Here is a 21,198-nt window from a genome sequence, read left to right as displayed (position 1 = left end):
GTCCGGAGAATCAGAGCATAATTAACACTTTCTGGATGAAAGAATGACTGCATGGATGGGCAGTTGGGTGGTTGGAAGGAATGGGATTGAATAGAACGAAGGAATTGGTGCTCTGCCATCAGTGTTTCCACAGACAGGCAAAGTTCTGGCTGCATTTGCTTCTGTATTTCTGGAACTAATTTTCAGTTTGGAATACTGGATTCTGCCTTTAACCACATTTATTATTATTTTTTAAATGAGCAGCCAAACTCTAGTAAGAAATTCTCTCAATGCAGATGGGTGGAGAGGTCCCCTAAATTCCCATCTCTTTTCTTCTCTTCCTACCCTCCTCCTAACCACCAGCCCCAAAAAGCACTGACTGATGCCCTTGAGGACTTCTGAGGTCATCTGTGTTGACAGGTTACCATACTTGACCCTGCTGCACTGCAAACATGGCAGGGAGACCCAACCCCCAAGTCCACATCTAATCTTCTGCTTGATTTTACTTGGTCCTTGACAAGAATTTATGACAATATTAACCTGTGACTTGACTGTAATGGGCCTTTGCTGTTTAATTTTTTTTAGTTGTAGTTGGACACAATACCTTTGCTTTATTTATTTATATTTTTTATGTGGTGCTGAGGATCAAACCCAGTGCCTCAGCATGTGCTAGGAGAGCGCTCTACTGCTGAGCCACAACCCCAGCCCCTTTGCTGTTTAATATTAAAAGTACTTTTGTCCACGAAGCACAGAAAAACAGAAAGGGTGCTGGTCTTGGAGTCAGAAAACCAGGTCTTCATCCTCAGGTGAGACATTAAATCCCTTTGGGTCTGACTTTCCTAATTTGTAAAATGGTATGATTTTTCTGTCTTTGAGAGGATGTTGTAAGAATCAAGTGCAAATTAGATGATGCATCTGAGCATGGTTTACAAAGATAAAGCGCTAGTAGTATTACTGAGTGCCTGCTTCCTGCCAAGCACTGGTCTAAAAGTTTCACAGAAATCAACTTCACATTCAATCATCATAAAAACACTAAAAGGTGGGTACTAATTACCCTTGTTTTTTGGTAAGAAAATTAAGATGTCCATCTGAGGTCATGGGTGGAATTTAAACCTAAGGCCCCAGAACCCACCCATCAGCCCTAACCCCAGGCCACTTCTTCTCTGTGCATCCTGCTTAGATGCTGAGTCCAGGTAGTCTGGACACTGGGACAAGCAAGAAACACATGTTTTTCTCCAGTTGATGGGGGTTTTATACAAATAAAAAACAATCATTGGGGGCTGAGGTTGTGGCTCAGAGGTAGAGCGCTCACCTGGCATGCATGGGGCACTGGGTTCAATCCTCAGCACCACATAAAAATAAAATAAAGGTATTGTGTCCACCTACAATTTAAAAATAAATAAATAAATATCAAAGAAAAAAAGCAATCATGTAGAAAGATAAGTTTGGCAAAATAAAGAGATCATTTTAAAGCATGTGGAACTATCTGGGATAGATGACATGGATGGACAGTATTTAACAGTGATGGACGTATTTAGCAGTGGGCCTGCAGTGATAGGAGGGCAGCACAGGACACCGAGGCCAAAAGGGCAGCATAGGACACCAGAGGCCAACTCACCCTGCTTTCTAGTCTTCCCTCAGGCTAGCCTGGTGATGAAGAGTCTGAAATGAGCATGTTTACTCTATTCATAGCCCTTCCCCGTGGCTCCTCTGCCAAGGGGGAACATCCCTGATACAGGTGGCATGTGTGGTTCTTCCAGGTAGAACCTGATCTCTGAACTCACCTTGATATGCCTCAAATTCCATACCTCTTCTTTGGAAGGCTAGGAAAAATGCTTCTCTTCGAATGGGCAAGCCTACCCCCTACTCTTATGGTTTAAAAATAAGAGTGGACAAAATCAGCTAGCTGGACTCCCAAAACAAAAGTGCTTTTTCATCCTGGCTAAAAGGGGGGGGGGAAGCTCTTTCAGTTGCCCAAAAGTGAAGTCCACTTCACACTTTCTAAAGACAGCATTAAGAATAGCTCCAGACAGGAGCCCAGAGCAGTTTGAACAACTTGGGAACACAACTGAGTCACAGTTTTGACTTTTTTTAGGTCAAGACTTTTCATTTAAATAAGGCACAAGAGAAGCTGGTGTTTTAAGCCCTTGTGACAAGATGAAAATAGCTCCCAGCCTCCCTCCTCTCCACTTTTCCACCTCCAACACCTGACTTACAGAAGTCACCAAACCTGTGACCAAGGACCCATAATTCAAATTGTGGTTAAGGGAATACCAGTCAATGAGGCTCCTGTGTTAGCGCTGGCCCAGCAAGTGAGGACAAGCTCCAGCCACTGGGCTCTGGCTTGGTCCCACAGACCAAAATGTCTGAGATGTGAAAGACAGTATATGTAGGGCTCTGATCACCAGCCCTGCAAGGGCACCAGCTGACCAAACTGTGACAGCGCTGTGGCCTTGGAGAAACCCTGCATCTGTCTGACAAACAAAAGTGACTGCTGCTTCTAGAGCATGTTCCCAGTACAAAATTACATTAGAAACTCACCACTGAGGCCAGGTGCAGTGGCGCACGCCTGTAATCCCGGCGGCTCAGGAGGCTGAGACAGGAGGAACATGAGTTCAAAGCCAGTCTCAGCAAAAGCAAGGCACTAAGCAATTCAGTGAGACCCTGTCTCTAAATAAAATACAAAATAGGGCTGGGGATGCGGTTCAGTGGTCAAGTGCCCCTGAGATCAATCCCTGGTACCAAAACAAACAAACAAACAAACAAACAAACAAACCTCACCACTGAGGTCAGATTGGAAAGAGCAATATTCCTAAGCAGAAGGACAAATTGGAGCAAACACTGACTCCCCTGGTCAAAAGTTCCACTAAACTGCACACTTTCAGGACAGGTCTAATGCAGTGCCCATGGCTCCCAGGAGCCCTTCCAGGAAGAGTGGATCCTCTGTGTTCAATGGAATCAGTTGTGCTGTCTCAGAAACACAGCCAATGTATCAGAACCAGTAGTTGAGGAATTTCAGAGCACACTTTCTTTATCTCTAAAATGGGAATAAGGCCCCTGCCCTTTCCCCAAGTTTACTGCAGTGAATACAGGAAATACTTTGAAAGCATCTATTTATTTAAGGAATCTGACTAGGACTAAAGTGGTGGAGGGGGTCTTCCTCTCAGCACTGTTGTGACCAAGTTGAAAGCAGTTAGAACCTGAAAGTACATAGATGTGAAGTGTTTCTTTTGATCATGAAAGATGGTATAGTCATCCCTCCATATCCACAGGGAATTGTTTCTAGGACCTCCCCCAAATCTACAATTGCTCAAGTCTCATATAAGATGGTGTAGTGTGTGCTTATAACTTACACAATCCTCCCATATACATTAAATCATCTCTGGATTACTTATAATGTCTAATACAATGTAAATGCTATGTAAATAGTTATACTATATTGTTCAGGGAATAATGACAAGGGAAAACACAGGCTGTATATGATTAATACAGACAATTTCTTTTTCCAAATATTTTCAGTCCCCAGTTGGTTGAGTCCAAGGACACAAAACCCATGAACACAGAAAGCTGACTTCAAACTGAAAGGACCTTCACACCTTCTTCTTTCTGTCATGGTATTGAAATGTGACCCTTCTGTGAGGGTAATGTTGGAACAATACCACTGGAAGAACATTAACTATCATACCAAGTGGCTAAGTGTGATCTCAATATTCACATCTGAGCAGTTAACAGTGAAGAAGTGGAAAACTTTCACCTTTCCTATGCAAGTTAAAATAGAATTGACTCCTATGTATTCCTCTTTGAAAATAAACTCTTTGGGTCATTTATATGGTAGGAGGACCTGGCAAATCAGTGAATCAGCCATGAGCAGGCTCTGGGCCAGGCATTTCATTGACATCATTTCATTGGTTCCTTTCTTCATTGCCATGGGGTCAATATTATTCCCATTTTACAGATGAGGCAGCTGAAGCCCAGAGACATTAACTTACTCAATATCACAGGCAGACACCTGGATTTCTCCAGTAGCAAAGACAAAGAGGCAAAGAGAATTGCGCTTGGGGCCAACCAATAGAATGACAGGAAGACTGTGTCTTGTTGCTGTTTCTTTTCTCCTTTCTGCCTTAAAGTGGGAACAAGCTGGAGACATCTAGGAATTACCATCCAAAACTGGTGCAGGGTCTGGCTGCACAGGAATCAAATCAGCTCCATGAAATGAACCCAGCTGTGCCCCACTGTGGGGGTAAACGAGAATGACAATAGGTGGTTAAATGGATAGTTTTCATCAATTACATGGGAACTTAGCTCTCCAAACTATCGCTGTCCTTTCCAAAGTAGTCACCCTGGGAGACTCTACTTATTCCAACAGTGGATGGCAAACCTTGGCACATTGGAATCATCTGGGAAGTTTTAAAATACTGATGTGTGGTCCTACTCACCAGAGACATAGAGTGAATCAGGCAGGTGGGGCCAGAGCATGGGGCGTTTTCAGATCTCACCAGGTGATTCTAACAGGCAGAGGGCTGAGAATCACCTTGCCAAGCCTTTGGGGAACTCTTCTTGCAGAAATGCCTTTGATATCTGGACATTGCCCTTTTTGGATCATTTCAATGGTAAGAAATCTTCCTTTAAGGAAAGGCTGGATTTTTGAAAAGCAGCTCAACGTCATTGAGAACTGAATCTGCTGATTAGGTGTTTGATACTGTTCTTTGTCTGAAACAAGGAGACATGCTTGAAAACTCATACCTGGATTCCTTATGTGGCTCTGAGGTAGTTTCAGTGACGGTAATTCACTGAGCACCAGCTGTATATCAGGGTTGTGCTGGGGTTGGAGCTCTGTAGCAGCTCACAGCTGGTTCTCAGGATGAGTGGGACCAGAACACATGTCTTCTTGAATTTCCCTGCTGCTGGGGATGCCTCAGGCTGACCTCCATTTGAGGGACTTTTCCAAATATCCCATACCTCTACCTACACATGGAGTCCTGGCCTCAGAATGTTCTTATATCTGAGGTAAAGATGCTCTGCAGTTAGCATTTCACCAGGCTGCAACTGGTCCCCAGCTAGGGTTGAGAGTGAGTGACCGCCTGTGTCCTCCATGCCCATCCACAGATGCCACTGGTCCTGACAACCCTGTTCATGTCTTGAAGGAAGGTTTTAGAATTAGGTTAGAAAAAAAAGAATCAAAGTGTCAGAGAGGGATGTAGATTTGTGACAGGCAAAAAGAAAGGAAGCCTGCAACAACCTTCTTTAAAAAATACTGTACTCTGACCACTCAATGTATCCTCAGTGAGTATCTGAAGAGTCTCAACTCAGTTAAATACAGCATCAAAGTAGTCATTTCCAGCTTCTGAATGCTGTGATTGTAAGATATCATAGAGCTGAGTGCTATAGGTAATACTAGATTTTAAGATAAATTTGTTAAAACTGGCTTTATTAAAACTTCTAGCAGCTGGCAAAGGCAACTAACTGCTCAAGGGCCTCCTATGACAGTGCCCCTGAGTATTCAAAGTGGACTCAGTCAGCCCTGAGTTCCATTCTTGGTCTTGATACTTACCAGTTTCTGTGTCACTTTGAACAACTTGCATCATCTGAGTCTTGGTTTAGCTATTGGAAATAAGTGGGGACAATACCCACCTTGCAGAGTGTAGGACAGATTAGATGAAACAATGCACATAAAGCGCCTAGGACAGAGTAGGCAGCCACAGTAGCGAAAGAGCACCATGCCTCCCATTGTTCTGCCACCTAGACTATTTGAGAATCACCTATGCTATTTATTCCATGATCTCCTACCATGCCTCATTGCAGGTGGAAGTAGGAATTCACTTGGAAAAAAAGCAGCTCTCCAGAAAGCAAAGGCAACTGCTTAAGGAAGAAGAGAGCGATCCTAGGAGGCAAGATTCCTGCAGCTCCTATCATTCCTTTGACAAAGCAAAGCAAATTCCATCTTTGGAGGCAGAGGCATTAAATTATTGCTCTCTCAAAAATGAGCTAGCAAGAACATAATCTAGACACAATTCATTGTAATTTCCAACCCCAAATTATTCAAATGTGGGCTAGGAAATAGCCCAACGTGGAAGGAATGCTGAAGGTTGCCCACGTGGTCACCAGGAAGCCTCTCGCTGACAGTGCAGCACATCCACAGGATGACAAGTCTCTGTCTAACCCCAGGTTAAATGCATAATGTGCTTATTATACATTTAAGTATATTGTTGATGTTTTGAGCAGGCAGCTTCAACAACATTTCAGCATATAACTATCATTAAGGAGAGTTTTAAAAAATAAGATCCTTTGTACTTGGTAAGGGGGATGGTGAGTGGAGGGGGTATCAACATGATGCTATAATTTGACCATTTTAGCTTTCAAATGATGTCACTTAACAACTTGGACCTAAATACACTCAGGAAACAGGCAGCCCCAAAGGACAGCTGCTTAAATTTGAAGGATCTGGAAGTCTACCCTGAAGTATCTTCTCACCCTCTTGCCCTAGGCCCAGAATTGCCACCTTTAGTTACTTTTTTGGGGTAATGATCCCAAAGAGAGAAAAGGGATAGCAGTGATTAGGTTTGTTAGCTCCCTGGGAGCTTTAAAATATACTAATACTGGGTCTTACCCGCCCCCCTCCCCCAGGGGATTCTGATAAACTTGGCCTGGGATGCAGGCTGTGCGTTGAGATTTTTTATTTTTTAAGTTCCTACCTCATTCTAATGAGTAGCCTAGGTTGAGAATCACTGCACCTGGGTCCTCTCACCCCAGTCAGTGCGCAACATCCCTTCTTTCTCCCACTTCAGCCCTGGTCAATCCAGCAAGCCCTGTGCTCAGCAGTCACAAATAACACAGTTCCAGGGTGGATAGAGTGAGCCCCATCTTACACACGAAGAAACTAAGAACCAGGGAGAGTAAACGACTTTACTCAAAGTCACACAAGTAATTAGTGGGAGTCTAGGTCTCTCTGACTTAGCAGTAGTTCCCAGTTTGTCAGGCTGCCTTGGTAATTTGGGAGCATTAACTCATTAAGCTATTAATGCATCAGAGGGCTTAGTTTATGGTAATAATGGCCCCTAGTTTTTATAGAGGTATTAGTGTTCACATAACACTTTCATAAACATTATTTTATGATATTAAGAATCATTGCTTCATTTTAAAGATGAGAAAACTGAGACTAGAACTATTTCCTTCCTCATGGCCATACTGGTAGAGGAACCAGTTTGAGCTCAAAGACTTTTAACTCCTAATTCCAAAGAAGAGAGCACATTGAAAAACTGGGAAGTAGGAATGGGGAAGTGACGTACTACAAAACAAATGGATGATAAACTTTAAAATTGTCAATATCATGAAAAGCAAAGAAAGGCTAAGGAATATTTCCAGACTAATGGAATTAAAGAGACATGAAAAATAGGGGTTGTGGGTGTCGCTCAGTGGTACAGTACATGCTTGGAAGTGCCCCGAGTTAAATCCCCAGCACACAGAAAAAATGTGAAAAGTAAACGAAATGTGTCCTCTTGAATTAAAGACTGGATTGCAAATCAAAAACTTGATTAAAAAATATTATTAGAATAATTTTATGTTAAAATATGTATTAATATGAGAGTTGCTGAGTTTATCATTATATTGTGGTTGTGTAAAAGAATATCCTTGTTCATAAATTTACATGCCAAAGTATTTAGGGATGAAGAGTTATGATATATGAACTTACTCTCAAAAGGTTGATCAGAAAAAATTTATAAACGTGTTTGTGAATATATGTATATGTGCATATATATGTACACACAAGAGGGAATGTAATAATAACACCTGGTGAATCTCATTGGAATGTTTGTTGTGTTATCTTTGCAACTTTTATCCATATTTTGAAATTGTCTAAATAAAAAGGGAAAAGGGGAAGAAGTACAAGTAGTTTTAGATATAACCAAATAATAACCTGGAGGTGAGCTGTGAAAACCAAAGAAAATACCTTTATTCTGAAAACTGGATGTTGTTTCTAAAATCACAAAAGCTACTGAAGTATTTGTCCATGTTACTGCAGAAGTGGGAAAAATAGTCTATGCCCAGTAAGCACAGGTGCATGTCACTAGGTACCAGGTGAAACTGTTCAAAGACAGGTTATTTTCTCAATTGAAAACAAATAAAATAACTTACAGCAAATAAAACAATTTAAAAATACATTTAAAATAATGTAAAAATAAAAATTTATAAAAATAAAACAATTTAAAGCAAATAAAAATAGTAACATGTTGACCTAGACAATATTCTTCTATAAAGTTAGCCAGTTTACTCATACTTCACAATTATTTAGCAGGGCTTATAATTTAATAGAAATGAAAATATATTTATACTATATTGCTATATTAAAATAGCTACACATAGAATGTATCTACTTTTAATTATTGGTTATATAAAAATCCCATGGGAATTTTTATTCTGGAACGGTGTTGTATACCCTATAATTTAAAAAAACAAATGTTAGAAGTAGAAACTTGAAAAATACATAGTGCATTGAATTTCCTCTTATGGAAAATATATTTTCCATAAGAGGAAATATATTTTAAAAGCTAAAATAAATCACATCCTTTTATGTTACTCTCCTACTTAAAGTGCCTCATTAAGTCAATAGAAGTTGCTGCTTGCTTCTTACCTGGGCACTCAGAGCCCTCACAAGTGGCTGCAACCCACTTTCCAGAATCCCACTCCCTGCCCCAGGCATTCTACAGGCTTGTCTCTTCCCTGAGCAGCCCTGTCCTTTCATGCAGGATCTTTGCAAACATTCTGCTCTCACTGGAAGCTCCCTCCCCTCTCACAGATGCCTTCCTTCTTCAAGGCACATCCCACCCCTGCCAATCAGAGGTGGACTTGCCCTCTTCCTGTTCATGAATGTCCCCAGTGTAGCACCTGTCTCCTTGTATTTTAATGGCACCATATGATAATGGAAGAGTTCCTCTTTTCCAGAATTGCCTAGGAGAATCCACAGCTGGAAACTTAGATCATTTTTAGAGCCCTCCAGCTACTGGGCCATCTACACTCGTAAAGACTTTCTGAAAGGCACAGACAGCATCATCTCCTCGGAAGCAGCAATGCATTTCTGCCACCTGAATTCCGCCACTTCACACTCAATCTCTACAAGATGCATCGGGATAGATTTGATGATTAACTTTGTGGGGAATAGAGTTCATATACAATGAGACTATTCTTTGTCATTTCATCCAGTGGTGTACTACAGATTTTAGTGTACCAAGATAATTGCCCCAAGACAACATTTCATAGAGCCACAGCACTTGCTGGCCAGAGATGGGGATAGGTGGAATAGAGGATTGGGCATTTGAGTGAGATAGAAGGAAGAGATCAAGTCCAACCTCTCTGGTCTCAGTTCTTGAAAGGTATCATTGGGACCTGGAAGGAAGCAAGACTGTATGATTCCCAGTGGTGCCTGAAGAGAGAGCACATGATCCCAGGTGGTGCTGCGAGTAGGAGGTTGGGAGAGGGGATAGGGCTAGAAGATGGGGTCTGATCCCACGTGGGCCAATCAGTGTCAAGGGATGCTGCATGAGCTTGGTCCAACCCCATAAGTCAGAGGTGGATGTGATGGGCATAATGGGCATGATGGGCATCCCCCAATCCACACAGAATCTGCTGACAATTTGGTATTTCAAGGGTGACCTTGCTCTTTGCCACCTGAGAGATAAAAAAATACACCAAACAAGAGGACTTGCCACCCACCATGGAGAAAACAATTTTGTTTTCACTTCTCTAAGCCCAAAAGAGCAAAAACAGGGAAGAAGTGGGGCTGGGGTTGTGGCTCAGGGGTAGAGCGCTCGCCTAGCATGCTTGAGGCACTGAGTTCAATCCTCAGCCCCACATAAATGCAAAATAAAGATATTGTGTCTACTTAAAACTAAAAATATAAATATTTTTTTAAAAAAACAGGGAAGAAAGAGGCTGGAAAAGAGCATGTCCTGGGAATCGACTACAGGTACTGCAGAGGGAGAGAGCACCTGTAACCTGATATGGGAAAATGTGTTTTGCTGCAAAATCACATATTTGTGGAAGTTTACATTGAATATTTTTGAAACAGTATAAAGCCCATATATTTTAAGTGTATTCTAGTTGTAAAGTATGTGCACATCTATGTTGAATGGCTTTCTCATGTAAAAATGCTGTACTTCACAAATTTCTTATCTGTAAGAAACCGGGCATTCTACAGAACATCTCTTTTATTATTTTCTGACGAAGCAGCTGTGTGTTGAACTGCCACCGTATTAAAGTGGTCATATTTCTTATTTCACGCTTTTGTGTATTTTACACAATACGCTTTATCCTGATGCCACAATATTTAGACTCTGAATTTCTCCTCTCTGTGTGTCTTGTTATGTATAAGTTTAAAATATGTAAATTGGTTGCCACAATTTTTTGACCTTGAAATTATATCAGAATAAGAGCTGGACGCGGCACTACATAGCTGTAATTCCAGTGGCTCTGGAGACTGAGGCAGGAGGATTGTGAGTTTAAAGCCAGCCTCAGCAACTTAGCAAGGCCTAAGCCACTCAGTGAGACCCTGTCTCTAAATAAAATATTTTAAAAGGCTGTATATGTGTCTCAGTGGTTGAGAGCTCCTGGATTCAATCCCCAGTATTAGGGGGAAAAAAGTGTGTGTGTGTGTGTGTGTGTGTGTGTGTGTGTCTCAAAATAAGAAATTGCCCCTCAAAAGTAATTATAAAGGCTGTGATAGCTATCATAAACGTTTGTAAATGGGTGATCACACATAAGTCCCTTTTACTAATGCCTCTGAGATTATTTAGCAATGAGATCACCTTTTCAGACTTAAATGGAAATGGAAAAAAACATTTTCAAAACATTTTCTTAATGGAAACTCCATTAAGAAATGCAATAGCTGGTTATATTTCTTTAACATATTTTTTGATATGTAAGTCATATACAGTATAATTTATACATGTAAAAGTGTGTAAGTCAAGGATTTTGCATATTACACTATTAATTTTTTAAATTGTGGTAGACTATATATAAAAATATAAATTTTGCCATTTTAACTATTTTAAGTGTACAGTTCAGTTACATTAATCACATTTACAATCCTTGATGCCACTCTGGTTTTATTAGGAAAAAAAATTGATTCTTCAAGTAAGTGCTTTAATTCTCAGAAGATAAAATCTTTGTGTTTTGATGCTGGGATTGTGGCTCAGTGGTAGAGCACTCACCTAGCATATATGAGGCACCAGTTTTGATCTTCAGCACCACATATAAATAAATAAAATAAAGATATTGATTGCATCTACTTATAACTATAAATATAAATTAAAGTATAAATATAAATATTTGTGTTTTGATAGAGTTATAGTTAATGTGAAAGATAAAATAGGGACAAATTAGGAGGAAAGGACTGCAAGCAAATTTAAAGTATGTAGACCTCTTTTAAGCCCTATGTCTTGTGACTTAAAAAAAAAAACACACCTATCTGTTGTTTAGTTCCTACTTAATATCAAAATGTGTGCTTTAAAAATATTTCAAGCCAGGCATGGGGTCACAAACCTGTAATCCCAGCAACTTGGGCAGGAGGATCACAAGTTCAAAGCCAGTCTCAGCAATCTAGTAAGACCCTATGCAACTTAGTGGGAACTTTTCTCAAAATAAATTAAGAACAAAAAAATTAAAAAGGGCTAGGATGTGGCTCAGTGGTTAAACACCCCTGAGTTCAATCCCAGGTACAAAAAAATAAAAAAATTGTTTTGACCTTCTAGGAACAAACTTATTTTTTAAAAAAAATATTTATTTTTTAGTTGTAGTTAGACATAATACATTTATTTTATTCATATGTGGTGCTGAGGATTGAACCCGGGGCCTCACACGTACTAGGCGAGCGCTCTACCACTGAGCCACAACCCCAGCCCAAACTTATTTTTTAAAGGAGAAAATTGCCTCTTTTAGCTCTAAAAGTAAGCTGTGTTAGCAGATTAATATGGTGTCCTTTAAAAAAATACAGTTCATATGTGTCTTTATTTAGTATTTTTTATGTGGTGCTGGAAATCGAACCCAGTGCATCACCCATGCTAAGTAAGCGCTCTACCACTGATCCACAACTCTAGCCCTATGGTAGCCTTTTAATGTAATAGAAATGGGTCAGTTTCTACCTCTCAGGATAAAAAGAAAATCTGTCCATTTATAACACATCTTTATATAATGTATACATTCAAAAATAAGACACATATATAGTTGCATTTTTATAAAGGACCGCAGTAGCTTAATCCAAAGAGAAAGCTTAGCAGTGGGAATTTGAGGCCCAAAGGAAGATAGTGATTAGCAAGGGGGCATGAGGCACAGTAAGGATGACCTTGAGCCTGGGCTCAGACTGACATTGAGACCCTTCTCTGTAGATTACCAGCTGCGTAACTCAGGGCAAGCCAGCGTGATCTTACCTGTAAGAGGAGGTACATTAACTAGACTACTTTCAGCTACAAGGAATAGAAAACCATCAAAACAGCTTAAACAATAAGAAGTCTTATTAAAACATAACAAGAATGTGGAAGGAAGAGGGTCTGCAGTGGCTTTTTGGTTCTGATGTTGTCAAGGATGCAGGTTCCCTCCCTTCTGCTCTCCAGTCTCTACCCAGGATAACAGTCCCATTTTCACACCACACTCAGGTACAACCCAGTCCAGCAGCAAAAGAGTGGGCAAATACCTCAATAAAGAGCAAGGAAAACCATTATTTGAAGTCCCTCAACAGTCCAGCTCTTGTATTTCAGTGGTTAGTGCCAGGTGAGTGAGCAGCAAAGGGATTTTCCCTGTAACTGGCTTAGACCAACTGTAACCTTCTCTGGAGCTGAGACACCACCTGGTCATTTCACAAGGAGAAAGAGGCACACACAACTGGTGGGTGTGCATCAAAACTACCCCTAACTCTTACTTTCTCTCTCTTTTTTTTTTTCTCTCTCTCTGGTACTGGGAATTGAACTCAGGGGTACTCTACCCCTGAACTGCCTCCCAGCCCTTTTTATTTTTTATTTGGAGGGACTCATAAGTTGCCCAGGCCAACCTCCTACTTGCCATCCTCCTGCCTCAGCCTCCCAAGTAGCTAAGATAATGGGGATGGGCCACCATATCCTATATACCCCTAAATTTTGATACAGATATTAAACAATCTGTAAACTATTTGTAAACATTAAACCATTAACAAGTTAAATATTGAAAATACAAAGTGTCAAGTAAGCACAAAGGAAGGAGCAATTTTTACACAGAGCCAACTTTTTCTGAGCTGGTGAAGTTAGGGTAAGGTTGCCAGATAAATACTTTTTTTTAAATTTGAGTTTTTAATTTAAAATATTTCAAATTTAAATTTGAAAACAGCATGGTACATATTTATACTAAAATAATTGCTGAATCTTTATCTAAAATTTAAATTTAACCAGGCATCCTGTATTTTGTTGTTAAATCTGTTGAATAGAAAGATGCAGAAGAAATTCAACTGAATGAAATTCAGTTGTTTTGATGGGTTAGGAATGCTGCCAGGACCAGGTGGGGTTGGAGTGGAGTTGAGAGATGGAATTGCATCGTTGACTTGAATTACATAGAAATGGATGGAATTTAATTTGGTCAAGTAGAATAAAATACAGTGGGGTTGGCAGAATTAAGAGATGATTACTAGTTCTAACTCCTGCTAATCATTAACATTTATCGAGACCTTGACGCATGCTAGGCACTCTGCTCAGCACTGGACATGCATTACCTCCTTATATTCCTCTGCAGGGACCAGGGTAAGTAAGGCAAGCCAGTGCCTGGGATGAAAACCTGAAGGAGACATGCTTAGTGTTCTGCAGGCACACCCTCTTCCCAAGCCTGTATGCACCACTATTTCACAGAGCAGGAAACCAAAGCTTAGGAAGGCTTAGCAATATGTCCAGGGTCAGTTAGCAGCAGGAGCAGGATATAAGCCTTGCAGGTCTGTGCCATAACCACTCTCTGTCTCTCTGATGGCAAGTGATAGAGCCAACAGATGAGCCAGTCTCTTCTCCAGCCCTTATTTCATGTGCATGGCTTCATCTGGGAAGAATGGAATCCGTTTGACATTTTAAATTCAGGGTGAGCATAAATCTTTACACATGGAACAGAGTGGGTAGAAGGAACCTGGCTGTAGGGGTTGGGTAGAAGGTGGAATCTAGGGGCTGGTAGAGTGCCCACCGTGCACATGTGGGGCACTGGGTTCGATCCTCAGCACTACATAAAAACAAATAAAGATATTGTGACCAACTACAACTAAAAAAATATATTTTAAAAAAAGAAGGTGGAATCTAGTCAAATCCTTGACCTCAGTCCAGCAGTCTGCAATCCTGGCTGTACATTAGAATGCTTGGGAAGCTTTTAAAAATCCCAGCCCCATCACAGATCTCTGGATGTAAACCTGCTCAAGTTGAGAGCTCTGAATCTGAAAATCACACCTTTAGGCTCATGAATGCTTGCCTGACTGAGTTAGAACACAAAAACTCCAACTCTGAAAAGAGTTTGTTTCTGATGTCCCTGCAAAGGCCTGAGAGTTTTCAATCAAATGGGCAGCTACATGCCCGATGAAAGGGCGCTGGCCATGTGCTGAAGGCTGGCAAACTTCAGACCTCCTGCTTTCCTGTAAACAAGGCCAAGAAGATAGTAAGATTGCTGTTTGGAATCCAAACATGCTTGTTTTAGTGTAGGCAAAGACTGTGACATTTTTAAATCCTGGATTTGGGGTGGGGCCAAGAGGAAGAGTGGAAATATTACCAGCTTTGATTGTACATATCTGAGGGCGCCCTTTACCAGGAATTCTCTCTTGCCTCCTTGTCCCCAAAGCTTCCTTCTTTAGGTACCCAGGGCCAGTGGGGAGATCTATAGTTACATAGAATCCTCTCTGACATCATGATAAGCGGGAGCCCGGGGAGGGAGGGCAGGTGGATGACCGAGGTACAGGCAGGAGTGTGTTTCACTGTGCCCAGGATCTTGTAACACCTGAGCCTCAATTTTGTCATCTACAAAAATGAAGATAGTCATCCCTTAAATTCCCTATTTCCTAGATCTAAGCAGATTAAAGGAGACACCAGAGGCAATAGCCATGCTTGGGAAATGTTGACACTCTGTACAAATATATATGTTCCTATTAATTTTTATAGTTCTAGTTACAATCTCATATGTCATCTCATATGATCCTCATGGAAGGCTACTGATATTTCTGTGGCCTAAATGGACTTTAGGAAGAAAAAAAAAAAAAACCTTGACTGTATTTCAGACTCTTCTTTGCAAAGCATTTTACAAATACTTGGAAAATTGTATTAATTTATTTCATCACTGTCTACCTTAGAATTGTTACAGGAAACAGACTGGTTGAGAAGCAGCAATCAGCACTCTGAGAGAATTCCAAACTTTGTTTTATGCAAACAGGGCCAGCGGAAAACAAAACTCCAGATTCTGAGCCCTGATCCACAGTTTCTCGAAACACTGATAGGTGATTTGGCTTATCTTAGACTCATCCTATCACTGGGGCTTTATTCCCCTTTAAAAAAAAAAAAAATCCTAATCTACACAACTGAAGGCCTTGTGCAGGGTCTCTAACCTAAAGCTGATTTACAGAAACAGATAAGAAGGGCTCTTTTCACAGGCATCTTTACATTTCAAAAGGGTGTAGTCAGACTCCTAAGGTAGTTATTTACAATTCAAAAGGTAGGGACTCATGGTTAATTAGGCTTCCTGGAGAAAGGCTGAGAGAGGAGAGGGGAACTGACTCCTTCCGCAAGCATTGGTTTCTTACCATAACATTTTTACAATCCCATTTCACAACCAGGTCTGGTTTGGCCATCACAGAACGATGTCAAAATTTGCTGTTTGAGGAAGGTTCTACATAACATTCTTGCTTAATATTTCCAGTGACTTAGAACCATGCTATTCAGGAGTTTTCAAGGACCAGAAAAAATAGTAACTTGGGAGATTTTTAGAAATGCTCCATCTAGGACCTATGAATCAGAATTTGTATTTCAACAAGATCCTCAAGTGATTCTATGTACATTTTATTTTGAGAAGGCTTGTCCTAGTTACCAACCCTGCAGAGTTTGAGAAAAGGGTAAAGAAATGATTCCCATGCAATGCTAAAGTTTGGGAAATATGCACTTAGAAAAGTTTCCAGACTTGACTAGGGAATGCGAGCACCTCAATATTGTACAGTGGCTCCAGAGATTAGGGAAAAGATGAAAAGAGGAAATCAAAGCCTATTAAATATTAAGCACTTGGTAGCATACATACCATTACCTGTGAGAAAGACTGTATTATCCTTCTTTGTTAACGAAGAAATTGGAATGATAAGATTTAAGATATTTAAGGATCATGTTTCTAGTTAATAGAAGAGCGGTGATTCTAGTTACTACCTGAGTAGCTACTTGGGGCAGGGGCACTTGGGATTAAACCCTGGGGTGCTTCACCCCTGAGCTACATCAGTCCCCACTCCTGTTTTTGTTTGTTTGTTTGTTTGTTTGTTTTTGGACAGAGTCTCTGAGGGTCTCACTAAATTGCTGAGGTTGGCCTCAGTCTCCCCAATCAGTGGGATATAGGCACATACCACCACGCCTGGCCTGAGTAGCTACTTCATAAGGCAGTTTTGAGAATACCAGAAGACCTGCTTATACATGTTCTTTTAGGCCCAAAAGTCTGGTCGAATCATAGGTCTTCACCTTATAACACTTTTCTCATTTCAGATTTCCTCCAATTTCATTTTTCTTGGGTTCTAATCAGAGACAATCTTTTTGAAAGATATAATTTAAATTTACATACCATAACATTGTAAAGTGTACACAGCGTTTTTTAGTATATTCACAATTATGCAATGATCACCACTATCTAATTCTAGAACATGTTCATTACCCAATAAAATAACCCTACATCCATTACCTCCCATTCCTTATCCCCAAGTCTCTGGAAACCACTAATCTACTTTTGTCTCTCTGAATTTGCCTACTCTGGGCATTTCATATAAATGGAATCATATGATATGTGGTCTCTGGTAATGGGCTTATTTCACTTAGCATGGTGTTTTCCAGGGTCATCCATGTTGTAGCAAGAACTGGTTCTTCATTACTTTTGATTATTAACAAAAAATATCCCATTGTACAGATATAGAACATTTTGTTTATCCAGTCATCAGCTGATGGACATTTTCATTGTTTCCACTCTTTTGCTGATATGGGTAAAGCTGTTGAACATTTGAGTTCATGTTTTTGTGTGGACATATATTTTCCAATTCTCTTGGGTATTTTCCCAGGAATAGAATTAGTGGGTATACATTTAACTTTCTAAGGAACTGCCAGATTATTTTCAGAAGATATTTTGGCCAATGTTTTCATTACATATTGGATTTAAAGAAGGACAGAATTTTGTCAGAAGACCTAGGGAGCCACAAAACTGAAGAGCCATGAAATAGCAGTGATTCTGTGAATTTAATTCCAAACCACATCTGACTTATAGAACCTAGGCAAAAGAGGGGTTTGAACAGAATCCAGGGAAGTCAGTTGTCTAAGGTACACTGTGATAGATGAAGACATAGCATAGGACAAAGACCAGGTTCAAGTCCCTACTTATAGTTACTCACTGTGTGACCTTGGGTAAGTGCCTTCCTCTTTCTGGTTTTCCGTCTGTGAAATGAGATGCCATGTCTGTATGGGTTCTCACTGTTCTGTGACCAATCCTTGATACCCCACAGGTCAGTGGCTCAAGCCCAGGGTGGCTGTGCAATTTTCTGGATCAGTATTCACTCTGTGAGTTGAGTTGCTGGAATTACAAGTTCACCTATATAGGATGACAAACAAGGTGGGCTTTCCAGTTGTCTGCTCAGTGGCAAACTGAGCCTGATATCCCAGGGATAGATGATGCTCAGCCACTGTGGACTGACTCATGTAGGTACTTAGTTCTTGGGCACTGCCGAAATGAGACTGGAATTTACCTACAAAAGAAAGAGAAAATTGTAGTCACAGCCACCACTGTGCCACATGCCACATGTTAAACTTTCTTTTGAGGAGTAATTATTATAAGTCATATGGGTTTATTATATAAAAATTCAAAACATAGGAAAATTTAATAATGAAAAGAAAAATCAATGTAATACTACCATCCAAAAATAAATACTAATTATATATATTTTAAAACATACATGACAAATATATATTATTTTTGTCAATTTAAATTAATTTTTAAATAACCGCTATGTTTGATGTTATTTTAGTCTTAATATTTTTTATTACTAAATTGGTATTATACTCTAGTTTTCTTCTCTAGTTTTTTTTGTTCTAGTTTCTCTAGTTTTCTAGTTTATACATATCATTCCATGTTGTTAAAAGTCTTCAGAAACTGGATCTTAATGATCACAGACAATTCCATCATATGGGTGCACTATTTATATTTAACCATTCATTATTGGATATTTATTATATAGGGTGCTCTAGGCTTTATCTCTGAAAATAAATAATGTCAATCTCTGCTTTGGATATTCCAAACACCCTTGCAATCAGAGACCTTCCCAATTTAATTCCAACTTGTCTTTCCATCCTCTGTTTCCATAAGTCTCCGATGCAGGGCAGATGTTTAGCTTACATGCACTGATGAAGCCATTCTGGTTGTTAAAACACTGAGACACCTCAGCATACAGTGAATGGGGTAAAATGCTAAGAAGCTGTCTCCTCCACCCTGCCTTACAGCCCTACCTCTACCCCAGTCCCTGCACAAGAACCTCTCCCAAAGCCAACCACTGAGATCTTCTACCAGGACAGCAGGCATTAGGATGGATCAGTGCCTGAACTCCACCAGTGCAAACACTTTGGACGCCCTGGCCTTCTCCAGTTGTGACAATTTGTTTATGCTACTTCCCCTTCCTAAAAAACATTTCCCATCTTTCTCCCTCTGGCTAAGTCTTGCCAGTGCTTCAAAATCAAATTCCAGTTCTATCTTCTCCATAAAGTTTTAGCCAACTACATGGACCCAGTCTGGTCTCTTGGTCCTGTGAATTTCTATAGTCTTTTGTTTTGACTTTTGTCAGAACTCTGACACAGAATTTGAAGTTGTTCTTTGTTATTTGATGTTTCATTCATGCCCATCCTTTGTCCCAGCTTGATACTAGGTCCTATAAGACAAGGACCATGTCTTAACTTTTCTTTAATCTGGGGGAAAGACATTCCTGTGCTTTTGTATGCTATTTCCTCTTCCCAGACATACAGGAAACTACTTTGGCTCAACTCCTTTGCTGTTAATGTGAGGCTATTTGAATACTAACTAAGAAAACATAACAGATATGATATAATACTTTAAATAGTTGTGTAAACCAGTATTGATAGTATACATCTGTAATCCCAGCAACTCAGGAGACTGAGGCAGGAGGATCTCAAGTTCAAAGCCAGCCTCAACAACTTAGTGAGGTCCTAAGTAACTTAGCAAGACCATGTCTCAAAATAAAAAATAAGAGTGGGAACCACCATTTCCACAGTCACTTCCAACTAAAAAGCAAAGAAAGAATGTTGTTTGGATTTTTTTAATACCTTTATTCTATTTATTTATTTTTATGTGGTGCTGAGGATCAAACCCAGGGCCTTGCACATGGTAGGCAAGTGCTCTACTGCTGAGCCACAACCCAGCCCCTTTGTTTGGATTTTTATACCCAGATCAATGTTCCTTTGGTGAGGAACAGAGACAGGGAAGGTTGAGAGAATTATGTGTTTCCTTTTTATATTTTTGTTATGTTTCTTTTGTTGTTGTTTTATCGTTGACTAATAATTTAAATGCTTAATCTATTGGTTAAGAATTGTTTCTATCTGCAGGGGCTTAATACTTCAGTTATAGATCCATGGTCTTCTTATGTTGTTTAGATATATTTAGAGAGTAAATAGCCTAGGCAAGCTTTGCAGTTAAGAGGGTTTCTGTGCATGCTTTGTCTCTGACGGCTCATTCCAGGGCTCAGATTCTAGGCACCATGAAGTCCCCAAACAAAACCTGCAGACAGATGTACAAATCCTTGATGTGGAAAAACCTTCCCTACCCTTTAGAATAGTTTCTCCTTATTCCATATAAACCTTTTAAAGTGGGCTGGGGATGTGGCTCAAGCGGTAGCACGCTCACCTGGCATGCGTGCAGCCCGCATCCTCAGCACCACATACAAACAAAGATGTTGTGCCCGCTGATAAATAAAAAATAAATGTTAAAATTCTCTCTCTCTCTCTGTCTATCTATCTATCTCTCAAAAAAATAAAATAAACCTTTTAAAGAGAGCAGAAAAATATTCTGACATAATTACTAAACTAAATTTTTATAGACATTAGACAGACTTAACATACCTCCACATCTATTGAATTTGAGAACCGAGTATTTGCCCCAGTTCAACTTGGATCACTATGCTGTCCCAGGAGGATCAAGAGAAGTGGATTTGGCAATAGTTCCTAGACATGCAAGACATGGAGAAGAACAGAGAAGCATTTCCAAAACTTCTGCTGTGGCCACAATTCTGAGCTCTAAGTCCCCATTAGGAACTTCAAAAATGCCAACCTGGGGCATCTCTCTAGATGAGGACTTGGCATGCTAGATGTTCCCCAGGTGCACTGCTGAGTGGCAGGGGTCAGATCAGGGTCAGTGCCCACAGTAGGCACTGAAGTCAGTCCATAGGGTTCACCCCACACACTTGCCTCCAGGAGCCCATCTTGTCCTTAAGGCCTGTACCTTTAAAAGAGAGGAGCAATCACATAATAGAGAGAAAGCATACATCTAACATTACATTTAATAGATTTATATGTATTTGTAACTGGAGAAAGCAAATAATATGGTTATTTCATGTTGTAATTAAGGTTGCTTTTTACATATAAGAACATATAAATTGCATTTTGGAAAATAAATCTAAGAATAAAAGAAAAGAATGGGCTGGGAGCTGGGCATGGTAGCACATGCCTGTAATCCCAGTGGCTCAGGAGGCTGAGGCAGGAAGATTGGGAGTTCACAGCTAAGGTGCTAAGCAATTCAGTGAGATCCTGTCTCTAAATAAAATACAAAATAGGGCTGGGGATGTGGCTCAGTGGTTAACTGCCCCTGAGTTCAATCTACAGTACAAAAAAAAAAAAAAAATCAGGATGGCATAGATGGTGACCTGAGAAGATGAAGGCATCCTGTATCCCTAAGTTACCACACAGATTAAAGCTGCTCTGGAGGGCCACTGACCTGCACTGGACAGTGATGTGA

General features: G+C 40.2%; 1 long non-coding RNA gene across 1 annotated transcript in view; it reads right to left on the bottom strand.

Annotated features, from left to right (window-relative positions):
- The window catches only part of LOC107137783, a 49,144-nt gene extending 28,203 nt beyond the window's left edge, over nucleotides 1-20,941 (bottom strand). Inside the window, exons 1-3 of the long non-coding RNA XR_001502923.2 lie at nucleotides 20,515-20,941; nucleotides 20,307-20,408; nucleotides 17,579-17,929 (exon numbers count right to left, since the gene is read on the bottom strand). This is a non-coding gene — a long non-coding RNA (uncharacterized LOC107137783). The remainder of the gene's footprint in view (nucleotides 1-17,578; nucleotides 17,930-20,306; nucleotides 20,409-20,514) is intronic.
- Nucleotides 20,942-21,198: the final 257 nt, after the last annotated feature.

This window comes from Marmota marmota, unplaced genomic scaffold, assembly GCF_001458135.2.
Source record: "Marmota marmota marmota unplaced genomic scaffold, marMar, whole genome shotgun sequence".
Lineage (NCBI taxonomy): Eukaryota > Metazoa > Chordata > Mammalia > Rodentia > Sciuridae > Marmota > Marmota marmota.
The sequence above is the reverse complement of the archived record's forward strand: the minus strand, read 5'-3'. Positions and strand labels throughout refer to the sequence as shown.